We start from the raw sequence: 16,221 nt of genomic DNA on the forward strand, positions 1-16,221 counted from the left end.
TGAGTAGTTGGTGGTCTTTCCACAGTCAGCTCCTGGCCTAGTTTTCACAGCTGATACTGAGCTTCTCCAGCGGTTCTTTCCACAGATGTAATCAATCTGATTCCTGTGCATACCATCAGGTGAAATCCAGGCATATTCCCCTAGGCATGTGAATTAAATGGAAACAAGTTTTACCAGTTGGCATCAGACTAGAAGTTTGGGAAATAATGCAACATTCTAGAAGGCAGTCATTATAAAATTTCTATATAATATTCAGAAATAGCTGAACATATGCTGACAGAATGCCTTTTCTTTCAGAATCTGAGTTAATTAACAATCAAATTTGTGAAATTTGGAAATGTTGAACATCTTGAAAAGGATATATATTTGTTAAGAAATTTTCTTCTTAGGGAGCTCTGGTGGCCTAGTGGCAAGAAGCTGCACTGCAATCCCAGTGGCATGTGGTTCGAATCCACCAGATGCTCTGCTGGAGAAGGAGGGACAATCTCCTCCTGTACCAGTCAGATCTGATTTGATGATACACACACACACAAAAATAAAATGAAAAAAAAATAAAAAAGACATTTTCTTCTTGTTACATGGTGTCAAGTCAGTTCTACTACAGGTTGATCTTGTATATACTAGAATAAACTTCCGCTACCTCCTGGTAAAGTGCCCAAACCATGTGAGATGAAGAATTGCCATCATTGCTTCCTACATATTCTGTACTTCTCTCAAAGCAGAGTCATTCATTTTTTCAGCAGTCTGTGGTGTATAAATAAAAAGGATCAATTCTTCTCCCACCTTCCTTATTCATTGCTTAGTTTTGCATGCATGTGAAGTGATTGAAAACACCATGGGGTGGCATCCCTTTATTCCTCAGAAGGCTATCTTTGCTTCCTGGCATTTTCTTTTGTAGCATATTTTCACAAAGCAATGTATCCTTTGGGTTTCTGTTGTAGTTGCTGTTTCCATAAGTACTGATTGTCAGTCTGGGTAAAATAAAATCCCTGACAACTTCAATTTCTCTCCATTTAACATGGCGTTATTGGCCTATTAGTGAGTATTTTTGTTTTCTTGGTATAGAGATGTCATTCATAATTGAAAAGTCTCTTTGATCTTCATCAGTAATTACTTCACGTTCTCTTTATTTTTTGCAAATGAGGATGTATCATCTCCATTTAAAAGGTTAAAGAATCTTCCCCCATTATTGATCCTCATTCTTATATAGTCCAAATTATAATCTCAAAGTATTTAGTCCTCATACAGATTGAGTAACTATAGTGAAAAGTTACAACTTCGATGCACATATTTCTTGATTTTAAGCCACACAGTATTTCTATGTGTTTGAGAAACTACTTCTTAGTCTATATACAGACTCTTCAGGAGCATAACTACGTGTTCTGTAATTCCTATTCTTCATAACGTATTCATAATTTGTTAAGATTCACAGTAACATGTCTTTGCATAATCAATAAAATGCAGGTAAACATCTTGATGGTATTCTCTACTTTCAGCAAAATCCACTTGACATCAGCAATGCTATCACCCATTGCAAGGTCTCTCCTAAACCTGGCGTGAAATCCTATCAGTAAACGGCTTCAACTGTTTCAGACTTATTGTCAGTACAATTTTATTTGCATATTACATTAACAATACTGCTCAACTTCTCAGCTGACTTATTAGTCAACTGTAGCTGACTAATTATACTGCTCAATTGTTCATTTTCATCACAATTTTATTTGCATATTACATTAATAATACTGTGTTGTGTTGGATTAACTTGTTTTTGAAATGTAGACCTCTTTCAGTTAGGCTGGTGGTAGCTATCTTTAAAATTTCTTATCTATATAACTTAGCATTCCACACATTTGCTGAAACATCTTAATTGCTATTCTATCAATCTCTTTAGTCTCTATTAATCTCTATAGTCTTGTTCTACACCTAAGCTTTTAGCAAAGACTGGGTTTCCTGTTCTATGAAAGACTAAGACTAAGGTGTGCCTGATTCAGGCCAGAGTTTATTCAATAATTTTTTATATATCTAAAAGCTGGACAATTAATAAGAATGACAGAAGAAAAACGTAACGACTTTGAATTGTGGTATTAGAGAAGAGTTCTGAACATCTCATAGACTTCCAAAAGAGCAAATATGTCTTGGAGAAGGTGCAGCCAGTGTGAGTGCTCCTCAGAGGCAAGGATGACAAACAAAGTGTCATTTCAGACATTGCTAGGAGTATGCTTACATGTTGCTAGGAGAAGCTGTTCCTTGGAAAGGGACATCAGACTTGGAAAGGTGGACGGTCAACAAAAGAGAGGAAGGCGTCTAATGAGATGAATTGACACAATGTTGGCACCAATGGGCTCAAGTGAGTCAGAGATAGTGAGGATATCCCAAGATAGGAAAGGGTTCAGTCTGTTGTTCACAGGGTCATTATGAATCGTACTCAGTTAGGCAGCACCTAACAATAATTGCAATTGTGACTGTCTTAGAGTTGATCCCGATTCACAGCAAGCTTATGTCAAACAGAATGAAATGTTGTTCATCCTGCCTCAGCCTCTCTTGTACTATATCATTTTCAACTCTATCATTGAGGTAACTGTGCTAATTCATCTTGACTCTCTCCCACCTTGTTGACCCTGTACTTCACCCAGCATGATATCCAACTCTAGCTATTCCTCCTTTCATAAATTCCAAAGCAAACAAGTTGCAGTATGTGCTGTTGCAATCCATGAGATTGTGGTCAGAAAATTCCTGCAGTACCTTGCCAGGCATTTTGTCTTCATCTAGCTTAGTCTGGAAGCTCCAATGAAATCTGTACACACTGTATAACTCAGCTGTTACGATATACCAGAGTTAGTGCTTTCAGTATCAAAGAAACATGTAAACCATCACAGTACAAGAAATTATTAAGTGATAGTCTAGCCTAAATAAATGAGCTCTAGCAAATCATAGGTTCCATCAGAACCAAGAAAGAAAAAGAAATGACTAAAAAGACCTTAACATTCTGGGCACTGGCATTTTTTGTATTAACTTGTTCACTAGCAAGAATTTATGCAGATGTTTAAGCCTGGTGGAGAACATAGAAGTGACTTCATACAAGCTCATTCTATAAATGAGATTGGGTTAGAATGGGGAAACTAGTTGTTCCGTGGGGCCTATTGGGGGCTGAATCGCTTGAAAATATGAATAGGGAAAAAACTGTGAGTCATCAGGAAGTTTTACTTTGGAATCTGGTGATTTATTGAAGGCTATTTATTTTTAAAGAGTTCACAGAGTTTTGAGCACCATCTAGTCTCTCAGGATAAGAAGATAATTTTACATTCAGCACGTAAAGAACACCTAGCAGAAAAATACAGATGGTTCTCACACCTGGCATTTAAAAGATCTTTTTCCCCCTATAATTATTATGCAATGTATTTCCCCTAATAATATTCTTGATAATTTGTACAGTATTGTTGAATTAGTTTTTCAGATGTGGTTTTTAGCTTCCAATACACTGAATTACATTTGAATACGTTCAAATACATTCAACTGCTTTATTTTGTTTCCTCTTCTGGAAGTTAATAACACTCCTGAAAAGGCAATTAAACTAAAAAATAAAGCTTCATTTTGAAGAATAAGCAGCTTGCAACCTGGTTTAACGCTGAGACGGCACTAATAATACAGCACTTATGATCTAAGGAAGAAAATGAAAAGTCTTTATTATTTCCCCAAATGCTGGAACCAGGGCCTAAAGACACACTATCACCATTTATTGCATTAGATAATGTGCATTTTCGTAAATGAAATGCTTACTTCTGAGCATTATATCCTCCACTTTAGTGATTTGGCTAAATAGTTAATTTGATCTCCAAACATAAAGCTCTCTAATATCATTTCAGGATGCAGAAGCCAAGTGGAAAGGTGAGAGGGAAACAACTGAATAGAACCAATGAGGCATCATCTCCTCAGAAGTGCATGATAGGGTCATAGATACTCATTTGATTTAACCCAGAGGAAACAGTCTTTGCATTTCAAGATGGTTTGGTGGCCACAAAGCCATCGTCTCCCGTTTGCTACTATCCAAGAGACTAAGGATGTGATAGGCAGATTATTTTAGTGGAAAATAAGCGACTTTATTTTTGAATGAGAGATGTAAGTCTTGCTTTTCTATTAGCCTCAAGAATTCTCTTTAATAACTGATACCCTCATGGTGGTCTTAGCATAGAGATACACCTTTCATAGACTTTCTACTCTAGAAACAAACCCATTTTGTTCAGTTTGACCTTTGGTTTGATGACTGCCATCCTAGAGAGATTGCCAATAATCTGTCAGTCTGTTATACTGTGATGACTCTGTTGCTATGATCTTGGAAGCTACGTCATTGGTATTTCAAATGCTTGCATGATCACCCACAGTGGACAGGTTTGAGCATTGATTTCAGAATTTAAAAAAAAAAAAGATTAGAAAGAAAAGATTGGTGACTTACTTCTAAAAAAGTTAACAGTGAAAACTGTTATGGATTTTGTAGGACACCGTCTAATTTGTTAGCTTTGAACAGATCAAGAGGGCTCAGTTACTAAGACTAGGACATCATGCTTCGTGAAGTAGACAGCACGGAAGAGCCTTCTTTCTGTGAGAGGAAGTAAAACAGCTAAAAGTCTGACCTCATTTACATTGACAATTATAAAGACAATACAGTAGCTGATAATGTCATAATGTTTAGTTCTGTTTTACGTAAAGTTGTCATGAGCTGGAGTAGACTTTATAACATGTCATAAGTACAACTCCCAGAGAGAAAATTCCATCCATAGAATGGAAGCTAGATTAAACAACTTTGAACAATAGGAAGCCCTGGTGCCCTCCTGGAAAGAGCCGTGCTGTAATCCTAAATGCACATGGTTCAAGTCCACCAGCTGCTCCACAAGAGAAAAATGGGTAGTTTCCTTTCATGTGATGAACTACCTCTGAAAACTCTCTGGAGGGTCAGTTATGGGCCACTTCTGACTCAATGGTGCACAAGAACAATGGCATAAGAACTGTGGCTGGATTCTGGAAGATGGTTTCTCTCATCTGGATGAAGATATAGTATGGAACATTTGGTTGTGGGTTTTTTTTCCATCCACATATGGGTGCAAGCTGATTGGGTATGCTGGACTTAGCTAACAATGAGCTATGGCCTGGAAGTCTCTTGGTTTACAGTCAATCAATACCTCTTGGACATAACTGTATTTATATTTAAAAAGCGGTAGGCCCTCGGGCCCTAGTGATTTGGGGATGAACATTTTTCTAAGCTGTACAGCAGTGGTCTGTCTATTTGCTGCACTGAAGTAACTTGGGGTTGCTGTGATGCCGAACGCTGTGCCATAGGTGTGTCAAACAGCATAATGGTTACCCATCATGGACAGTGCTTGGTGGATCTCCAATATTCCTTCAGGTTTGGAAGCAGGAGTGGCACCCAATTGCTAAACCACATGCCTCTCGAAACTTTATGAACATAGAGAAATGATAATAGTTATAGAAAAGGGTTCAGGGCTTTTGTTCATAGGGTCACTATGAGTCATACTCAACTCAGTGGCACTTAACAACAACTATAATAGCAATCAAGAAACTACCTGATATAGTGTATTTGGTAAATATAAGGTAAAAGACCTCTGCTAAAGAGTAAGAATGCCCTTAAGGACAATGCTTGACCCAAGTTACAATATTTTCAATTGTCTTATATGCATGTGAAAGCTGAATATTGAATAAGGAAGACCAGAGAGTTGAAGTCTTTGAATTGTGGTGCTGTTAAAGAATATCGAATATACCATGAGTGGTCAGAATAAAAGAAAGAAATTAATCCTTAAAGAAGTATAGCTGGAGTATTCCTTCAAAGCAGATACGGTGAAACTTCATCTCAAAATATAACTGGTGCGACATCAGAAGAGGTCCATACATGGAGAAGGACATCATGCTTGGAAAAGCAGGGACTCAGAAAAAAAAAACCAAAAAGATGTCTTTGGAAGACTGAACTGACACCATGTTTGCAAAAATGGCTTCAAGTACAAGAGAGATTATGAAGACAGTGCCAATTTGAGCAGTGTTTCACCCTGTCATGTGTAGTATTGGAGAGCTACATCACAGATTCCACTGCACTAAAAGCAAATGAAATTTATTGAGGGACAGAGATGTTATGGACCAGGGAAACGTGTGTCAGCACAGAGTGAAAAGACACTTTCCACCAGGCCAAAAAACAGGATATACTGTTATTTTGTTACATTAGGGACTAGAGAGCTCTGGAGTAGTCTGTAGAGAGTTGTTGTTGTTAGGTACCATCAAGTTTTGTGCACAGTTCTTAGTGACTTTATGAACAGCAGGTCTGAACTTTGTACTATTTGTGTGGAGAGTTGTGCTGTTATCCCATAAGTGTTGCCTTCCTAGCTGGTCAAATTCTCCAGCCACTTCAAAGAAGAAAGATGAACAATGTCCTTCCATGCACTTGAAAGCCTCTGAAAATCCACTGGAAGGTCAGCTACAAGTTCTAAAAGTATGCCTTCATTGCAGTGAGAGTTGAAAGTTGCTTGTAAAGATTTATAAAACACTGTATCTCAAAATCTAGCTTCTGTCTGTTTCCAAAGACTTGAGAAATAGATTAGTTGTCCTGCATAGGTCAGAACTCACAGAAAAGGAGTGTTGTCCTTGAGGTGTATGACCCAAGCTAACACCAAAATTAGAGAAACTTGAAGTTGGAGAGGCAGAATTTTAAAAATTCAACCTTAATTCTAAATTCAGTTCAAGATTCTAAACTGTAGTTAAAGTTCCATGTTTAGAAGAATGAGAATCCCAGAATACTTAATTGTATTCATGTGAAACCTATACCTAGACAAAGAAGTTGTACAGTGTTGGTGGGATTGTAAAATGGTACAACCACTCTGGAAGGCAGTTTGGCATTTTCTCAAGAAGCTGATCATAGAAATTCCATATAACCCACTTATTCTCCTGCTTGGAATATACCCTGAGAAAATGAGAACAAGGCACAAGGAGAGACTTGTATACCAATGTTCCCAGCAGCATTATTCACCATCGCAAGAACATAAAAACAGTTCAAATGCCCAAGCACAATGGAACGGATTGATAAGTTATAGTACATTCACACCACGGAATATTAAGCAGCACGCAGGAGCAATTTTGTAAGTTAGTACCTAACATGGGAGGGACTGGAGAACATCATGCTGAGTGAACTAACTCAGTGTCACAAAGACAAATACTGTATAAGACCATCATTGTAGAATGAGTATGAGGATCCAAGGAGGGGAGGAGAAATGTTAATCATCATAAGGTCACATAATTTGATGTGTGGAGGGACAGGGAGGTAAATGAAAGGGGAAAGATTCAGTATGAAAAGCAATGTATATGAACTTTGTAACTTTGTAAGTAAACCTGTATAATTATATATATATATATATCACAAAAGAATAAAGGTCAGAATTTAAAAAAAGAAAGGGAAACTTGCAAGGCTTAAAATCAAGAAAGATGTATGGCAAGGTATATTATCCTTTCTCTGTATCTATTCAAACTGTATGTTAATTCAATCATTCAGGAAGCTGGAAAAATGTCTTCAGAATTGGAAGAACACTCAACAATCACATTTTGCAGATGACACAACCATGCTCGCAGAAAGCAGAGAAGACTTGAACCACTTTCTGCAAAATACCAACGACCCCAGCCTTTTATATGGATTGTATCTCAACACTGAGAAAACAAAAATCTTCACCATGGGTCCACTAGAAAATATCCTGATAGATGGAGAAACGATTGATGCTGTCAATGATTTCATTTTTCTTAGATCCACTATCAACACCCGTGGTAAGATGAGAAAATTTGCTATCAAGAGCCTCTCCACTGTTCTACATAGCAATAGATCTCCATTTCAAGACTAAGATGTGCCTTATCCAAGCCATAATCTTTTTAATTCCTTCTTATTTCTGGCATCCACTTCCATAATAGCTTGCCTCCGGAAACCCTATGAACCTGGAGAGAGGATGAAAGGCACCCAAACGTTAAGGACTCTCCTTCATAGGGTCGCTATGAGTCGCCTGCAACTCGACGGCACTTAACAACAACAACAAATACATCTTTACTTCCTACGGACTTTAAATAAAGATGATAGAATAAACATCAACAACTTTGAAATTTGGTGTTGAGAAGAGTGTTGAATATCCCAAGGACTACCAAAAGAACAAACAGGTCCTGGAAGAAGTGTAATGAGAGGAGGTGTTCCTTCAACGCAAGGGTGGTAAAACTTTGTCTCGCATCTATCAGGCATGTTGTTAGGAGGGACTGTTGTTGTCATGTGCCATCGAATCACCTGGAACTCATAAAGACCCTATGCACAACAGCCCTAAACCTTGCTCTATCCTGTGCCAATCTCATTGTGTCCAACACACCTAAACCAACTAACTCAGTCACTGAATCAACCCATCTTATCAAGAATCTTCCTCTCTTGCACCGTCCCTCTACTCTCTCAAGTATGATGTCCCTCTCCAAGGATTGGTCCCACCTGCAACATGTCCAAAGTTTATTAGACAAAGCTTCAGAATCCTTGCCTCCATGGAACAGCCTGGTCTCGCCCTCCCCAGTATGAACTTGTTTGTTCTCCTAGCAGTCCATGGCATATTCAATACAAGCACCACAGCGCAAAGGCATCAACTCTCCTTTTATCATACCTAATCATTGTCCCACTCTCTGATGCACAGAAAGTAATCGCAAAGACCATGGCCCGAATCAGACACTCCTTAATCTCCAGACTGACATCGTTATTCTTCAATACTTTGGATAGGTCTCTAAGAGCAGACCTTCCCAATCTGGAAAAAGATGTTGTGCTTGGATATGTAGAGGGTCAGCAAATAGCAAATAAAAATATATGATTATAACTCCAAAAACTTTTTGGAAGTACTGGATAGTCTAAAAACTGTACTCTTCTTCTAGCCAAAAAGTTAATGTTTGAGCCCGCACATAGACTCCTAAAAACAAAGAAAAGACAAAATAGCTCTAAAACACTGGTTCTTGAAAACCTTATGAAACCCAGTTCTATTCTGATACACCTTGGATCACTGTGAGTGACACCAAATGCTTGAAAGTTGGCTTTTACTAAGCAAACACATATTAAGTCCAAAACTTATGCACCAAATTTTAACTAAGTACTCGTGAAGCTCTCTGTGGGTCGATGCAGGGGATGATATGTGGGTGACTTCATTTCACACTCTTTGCTTCTTTTAGTAGAGAAACCCAGATAGCAACAGACCATGACGCTAGTTCTCAGCTGTTTCCGAAGCCTGCCTTCCGAGAACATCATTAACATTTCTCAAACAAATGAAAGAAAAGATCTTGCTAAGAGCACAATTACATGAAATCAAGACCAAGGTAAAAAAATCAAATGAACCTTAGAAAAATCTCAAAGAGGTTGAGGTGGAATGGTTGAAAAATTAGTTTATTAGCTTCTACAGGGGTCCAATACTCCCATTCATAGACACAGGCATTTGCTGAGACAACTCCCCTGGACATGGTGTCCCCTGGTGGGTGTGACTCTAGGAAAGAAAGCCAATAAATTCAGCTTGAATGAAAGGGCTGGAGAAACTGGGTCGTGAAGATGTTCTACCCACTGCTAACAGAAGCAGAATGAAAACAAAACAAAACAAACCACAAAAACTAGTCGTGTCTTTGATGCTTTCCTGATAAAAGAAAACTCGAAGTTGTGGTTAACATGCAAGTGCTACCATTGATTTGGCTCAAGCTGCCTCTAATTGATGCTCTCTCCATTTCAAACTCCAGAATTTCTGTCACTGAAAAAGTTGGATCTATAGCAAACAGCCGATTTGTTGAGAACTTTGAAGAGTTATCAGGTAAAAAACATAAAAAACCTACACAATCATGGCTCAACCTGAAACCCCAATTATACATAATGTGTAAGAACAAGCAACAAAAAAGAATAATTGACAGCAAAAGGCAGAAAACATCCCTTTGCTGAGGTTAGTGGTCTTTTCAGCATGTTTGAATAATGATTATTCTTATTGTTTCAGCAAATCAGATGTAAAACACTCTTTGTTTGGGGCTTTCATGTAATCCTATTCTTTGGAGTGATTATTCCTATTTGGAAATAGTACATAAGTACTACAAAATCACCTCTTTCTTTCCCCTCACATTTCCTTATTTAGCTTAAAAAAAATTACAAGTGGCTCAACATCTTCAGGGGGAAAAAATGCCTATCAGAGTTTTAAAACAGTGGTGTATTAAAATATAGCACTTGTGAGTCGTACAGGGCAAATTTTAAATGTTAAGATTCTTACGCAACCATTTTTCTATTGACAGATAATCAGCTTTGCTGATGAACTATTTCATGTCATTTCTTAAACATATAATTCCACAGTTCCTTGACACAGAGAAGCTTCATTTATTTCTCTTTGAAAAGGTAATTGTTATTGGCTTTTCTCCCTTCTTCCCCAAAAGCAAAATCAAGTAATTGGACTTTCTATATATAATGCATTGCATTGAGTGTTAATTTAATCCCAAAAAAGATAAAAACAAAATCTGTATTTTTCAGGGTGCTTATTTGAGCAAATCATTTAAAGGCTGCATTAGGGGCATTTATCTTCTCTCCTCAGACACATAATCTAAGCATAATTTAGATTTCTGGGTGCATAACAAGGTGAGGAAACATTTGAATAAATGCCCTGCCATCATTGGAATTACTAGAAAAAGCCATGCAATAGATAGATTTGAAATTAACACGTGTCTATGTGTAGGCAATTTTTAACCAGTACACCAGGGACTAAATTGATATTTTTATTTAACAAATGATATTTCAACCACTCTTGACCTCCTATCATTTGTTAAAGAGAGAGAGAGTGCAACAGGAAAGCACTGTAAATTGAATTATATTACAGATTATACCTGTCTATATTTGCCTTCTATACGGCATAATTTAAATCGACATATGTCACCTTTCATCAGTGAAAGGACTTATTACCTTGTCCCTTCTAGGCTCACTGTTAGGATCTTATTTATATATAGTGAGGAGATTAGGGTTTATGGAGAGGCTTGTGAGCACAATGTGCAATTATTTTGAAAGCTGTATCTATTCCAAGTGGGTGATGGAGATGATGCTAATAAAATGTCTGAATCTTTCCAATGACCTTTGAAAGAAAAATTCAGATGTGTCCAATTAATTACCACAATGTTATTTACCTAGCCAATTAGTATTTTAAAAGGACCCATAAAATGCATATTATATGTGGAGAGGATGTGCTAATTTCATTTCAATTGAGTAGCACCTGGTTTGTAAAGTGGTTCTCTTAGTCTCATGGTGAATTAAGCTAAGCATGACTTTGGAATCAAAGGAATGAAATTTATAAAAGGATTTCCTTAACCTTCATCGCTTTTTGGTTGTTTTTTTTTTTTATTAAATTTTATTAGTTTTAATGAACATTTACAGGGATTTTGGGTTTTCATTCCTTCATTGCTGCACCATTCTCTCTACCCTCCTCCCCAGTTTGGTCTTCTTCCCCGCCATCCGAATGTCTGTTTTAATTGTCCAATTGCCACAGTGCTTGTCAAAGTCAGTTCTGATTAATCTCCTTTGTCGGTGTGTCCTTTGCCATTCCCTATCACTCCTCCCTGAGAGAGACTTCACCCTGATTCATAAGGAAAAGGGGATGGCGTATTCTCTTAGCTACTTCCTGCTGAAAAGGGACGCTGTGGGTTTCAGGGTGAAGATCTTCTCTCACTACTCTAAAGGGCCCCTTTGGCAGTAAGTTTTTTTTTTTCAATTAAAATTATAGACAATTACTGCAATCCCAGAGGCACACAGTTCAAATCCACCAGATGATCTGCCTGAGATGAGGGACTATCTCCTTCTGCAGAAGAGGTTCTGAGGTCCCTGTAATTGGACTATGTGATGGTGGTGGTGGTGGTGGTGGAGGTTGTTGGTGTATACCATAGAGTCGGAACCCATCCAGAGTTGACTTCCTGCATGCTTTTTGCACAGGAGGAGTTTGATTCTTTTTTGTTCTGTGGAGCCGCTGGTGGATTCAAACCATGTACCCTTGGGTGTTTGTAGTTATTGTTAGAAACTTTCGAGTCAAGCACGACTCATAACAAGCCTATGAACAACAGACCTGAATCAGGTCCTATTCTGTGCCACCCTCATCATCTCTGATACTCTTATTGCTGCAGTCGCTATGTCTGTCCATCACCTTGGAGGTCTTCTCTTTCGCTGACCCTCCACCTTTCCAAGATTAATATCCCTTTCCATGGAGTACCCTCTCCTAGCAACATGTACAAACCATGAGAGATGAAGCTTTGCCATCCCTGCCTCCAAGATGCACTCTGGCTACACTTTTCCACATGCAGCCTGATTTTTCAACTTCTAATACCAACAGTGTTGATTGTGGATCCAAGTAAGATGAAATAAGTCACAGTTTCATCACAATGTTGCCTACTGGCACAGTGATAAGGACTTTAGGGTTTTTATATCTGTTGGTTCTTTTTGCAGCCCATGGGACATTTAGCGCTCTTCTCCAACACAATGAAAAGGCATCACTTCTTACTCTGTCATCCTTAATTCATTGTCCAGCTCCCAGATGCATACATAGCAAGTGACTGGAAAAAAACCCTGGCCTCTTCAGAGTAGTGAGAGAAGATCTTCACCCTGAAACCCACAGCGTCCCTTTTCAGCAGGAAGTAGCTAAGAGAATACGCCATCCCCTTTTCCTTATGAATCAGGGTGAAGTCTCTCTCAGGGAGGAGTGATAGGGAATGGCAAAGGACACACCAACAAAGGAGATTAATCAGAACTGGCTTTGACAAGCACTGTGGCAAATGGACAATTAAAATAGACATTTGGGGGGAGGGGGGGAAGAAGAACGAACTGGGGAGGAGGGTAAAGAAAACAGTGCAACAATGAATGAATGAGAACCCAAAATCTCTGTAAATGTTCATTAAAACTAATAAAATTTAATAATAATTTTAAAAAAAAACCACAAACAACAAACTATGGCCTGAATCAGATGCACCTTAATCTTCAAAATGACATCATTACTCTTTTGGAGAGGTACCTGACAGTGGCCTTGCTCTTAGCAATACATTTCTTGACTTCCCAGCTTCTAGTATCAACAATTGTTGATTGTGGATCCAAGTAAGATGAAATGATTGACAGTTGCATCATAACGTTGCCTATAGGCCCAGTGATAAGGATCTTTGTTTTTTGGGTTTTGTTTTGTTGTGGTTTTTTGTTTTGTTTTGTTTTGTTTTAGTTGAGTTGTAATCGACATTAAAAACTGTAGTCCTTGATTTCGACAGGATACATTTCAGGTCCCGCTCACTTTCAGCAAGCAAGGCTGTGTCTTCTGCATAACACACACTGAGGATGAGTCTCCCTCTGATCCTGATGCCACACGCCTCTTCACAGAGTTCAGCTTCACTAATTATTTGCTCAACACATAGATCGAAAAGGTTTGTAAAAGGATACAAACCTGACACACACACTTCCTGACTTCTAACCACACAATGTTCCCATGTTTCTTTCAGACAACTGCTTCTTGATCTAAGCGTAGATTTCATATGAGCACAGTTAAGTTTTCTGGAATTCCCATTTATTGGAATCATTAAAGAGACACCCAAGCAAATTCCCTGGTTCTTAGTGCAAGACTCAAGGATGAGCTGTCCTTCTCCAGGTGTTATAGCATGGATTGCCTAAAGAACAAACTGTTAAATCTTGGAGAATATGTAGCCAGAGTGCTTCTTCGAGGCAAGGATGGTGAAACTTTGTCTCTCATATTTTGTTATGTTGTGAGGAGGGACTGTTCTCTGGAAAGGGACATGTTGCTTGGAAAGGTGGAGAGCCAGTGTAATAGAGGAAGACTCGCCACAAAAGAGATTGACACTGACTGCAGTAATGGGTTCAAGGATGTCAGAGACGATGAAGAAGACACAGATAGGATAGAGTTCAGATCTGATGTTCATAGGGTCGTTATGAGTTGTACTTGACTTGATGACACCTAGCAACAACAATGTTGTTGTTGATGTTATATACTGTTGAGTCACCTCAACTCATAGTGACCCTCTGTACAATAGCCCAAAACCCTGCTCTATTCTGTGCCAATCTCATTGCACACCTACCCCTAGAACCCTAGTCACTAAATCAATCCACCTCATAGACGGTCTTCCCCTCCTGCCCTGTCCCTCCACCCTCCTGAGCATGTCTTTCTCCAAGGACTGGTTCCTCCTTGCAACATGCCCAAAGTATGTCAGACAAAGCTTCAGAATCCTTGCCTCCAAGGAGCAGCCTGGTCTAACCCTCTTTAGGATGAACCTGTTTGTTTTCTTAGCAGCCCATGGTAGATTCAATACTCTTCTCCAACAGCAATAGGCAACTATAATCTGATCTCAACTGTGTGTCTCTGAGGGCAAAGCACTGTGACTGGCTTAATGGCCAGAAAGAACTCAAATGATAGTCTGTGACTGTCCAGAATCAAAATGGAGTTAGGGCTTCATCACAGACTTCAGCCTTAAGAAAACCTTCAAATTTTAAGTTTTATTATAGCAGGTTAAGACTTTAAGAGATTCTTGTTGATATAAATATTTACATTTAAAAATATATAGAAAGACTCTTATTGTTGTAGTTGTTATGTGTCACAGAATCAAGTATCATTTATTGCAACTGATCTGAACACTGTCCTAGTCCATGTCCTCCTCACAAAGTCGGACACACTCAAGCTCATTGTCACAGCCACTGCATCAACTCATCTGCTTGAGGGTCTTCCTCTCCTTCATCACCCTCCACCCTCCAAGTATGCTGTCTCTCTCCAAGGAATAAGCTCTCCCAGCAACATGTCCAAAATATGTGAGAGGAAGGTTCGTCACCCTACCTTCCAAGGAGCACTCTGGCTGCACTTTCTCCTATCTCTTTGTTCTTTTGGCCCGCCATAGGCTCTTCAGCACTCTTCTCCAACACCGCAGTTCAAAGGACAGCCTTATTCTATAGGTGAATGATGCAGAAAATACTATTCTTGTATTCTACAGAGCTTGTAGTTAAGGATCCACCAATCTGTAGGCTAATAAATTCAGAATCCTTTTTAAAGGGACATGAGGCATTTCCCCTGTCAGTCAGTCATTGCCATGGAGTCGAAACGGACTCATACACGACCAGGGAAAACCAGTGTGTTTCTGGAGACTTTAAGTACTACAGTAGGAGGGACTAATCTTTCTCCTGCACAGCCGCTAATGAATTCGAACTGTGTGCTCTGGGGTTGGGAGTACAATTCCTTACCCACCAGGCCACCAGAGCACTCTCCTGTCTTGGTACTTAGGATCTAACCAACACATCTACTTTCTACTGTCAGCTGAATTTAGTAAAATGAATCACATGAAGGAATAGAATCCTACCATTTTGAAAATAATGAAATTTATTTTGCTCTACCTTTCTGTGTCTTCATGGATTAGTTTTAACAGTTTGTGGAGTTTGTGCATGTGTTTAAGAAGTCTTTACTTTTGAATATGGAAAGAGGCTTTCATAATAAGAACATAACGTTTTGGTTTACCAGTTTTTTAAAGGCCATGTTTGATTGTAAATTATTAGGAGGAATAAATTGGAAAATATGTCGCTATGACATAAATGCAAATATGTTATCAATTTGTTCAGATATAGTACTTGACATTTAAAGGTGATTTAATGTAATTCAGCTATATAAAACTTAGTTATCTTTTTCTTTTTTTTAAGTTAGTGCAAATCAAGGAACTAATATACATTCAGTAATATAGATCAAAGACTGTTTAGAATAAATGATTATTTCTTTTAAGTTTTCTAAGAGATTTGAATAAAATATTAACATCTATATTCTCTAGAGAAGTTTTAAGGAATCAGGATTGATTGCAGGGAAGAGCTAGAAGGCCAGAAAGCATGTCGTTAATATTGAAGTCCGTTAAATAGATACATTTGACATGGATAAGTTTTAAAGAAAACATGTTTACTTCTGATATATCTGCAGTTTTTATAACAGTATTTATTCTAAAATGTCATAAAAACAGGCAAATAAATTTTCCCGAAAAATACCAAATTGCACAACGTTCTTATTGTTGGTAGGTGCTTTTGAGTGACTACCACATAAGCATCAGAGAGTTGGACAATGACCAGGGAGGATAGAAGGAGAATTGATGCCTTTGAGCTGTGGTGCTGGAGAAGAGTATTGAGAGTACCATGGACTGCTAGAAAAACAAACAGAT

The sequence above is a fragment of the Elephantulus edwardii genome, unplaced genomic scaffold (assembly GCF_000299155.1).
Source record: "Elephantulus edwardii isolate Elephantulus edwardi_28Jun2011 unplaced genomic scaffold, EleEdw1.0 scaffold00001, whole genome shotgun sequence".
NCBI classification, from domain to species: Eukaryota; Metazoa; Chordata; class Mammalia; order Macroscelidea; family Macroscelididae; genus Elephantulus; species Elephantulus edwardii.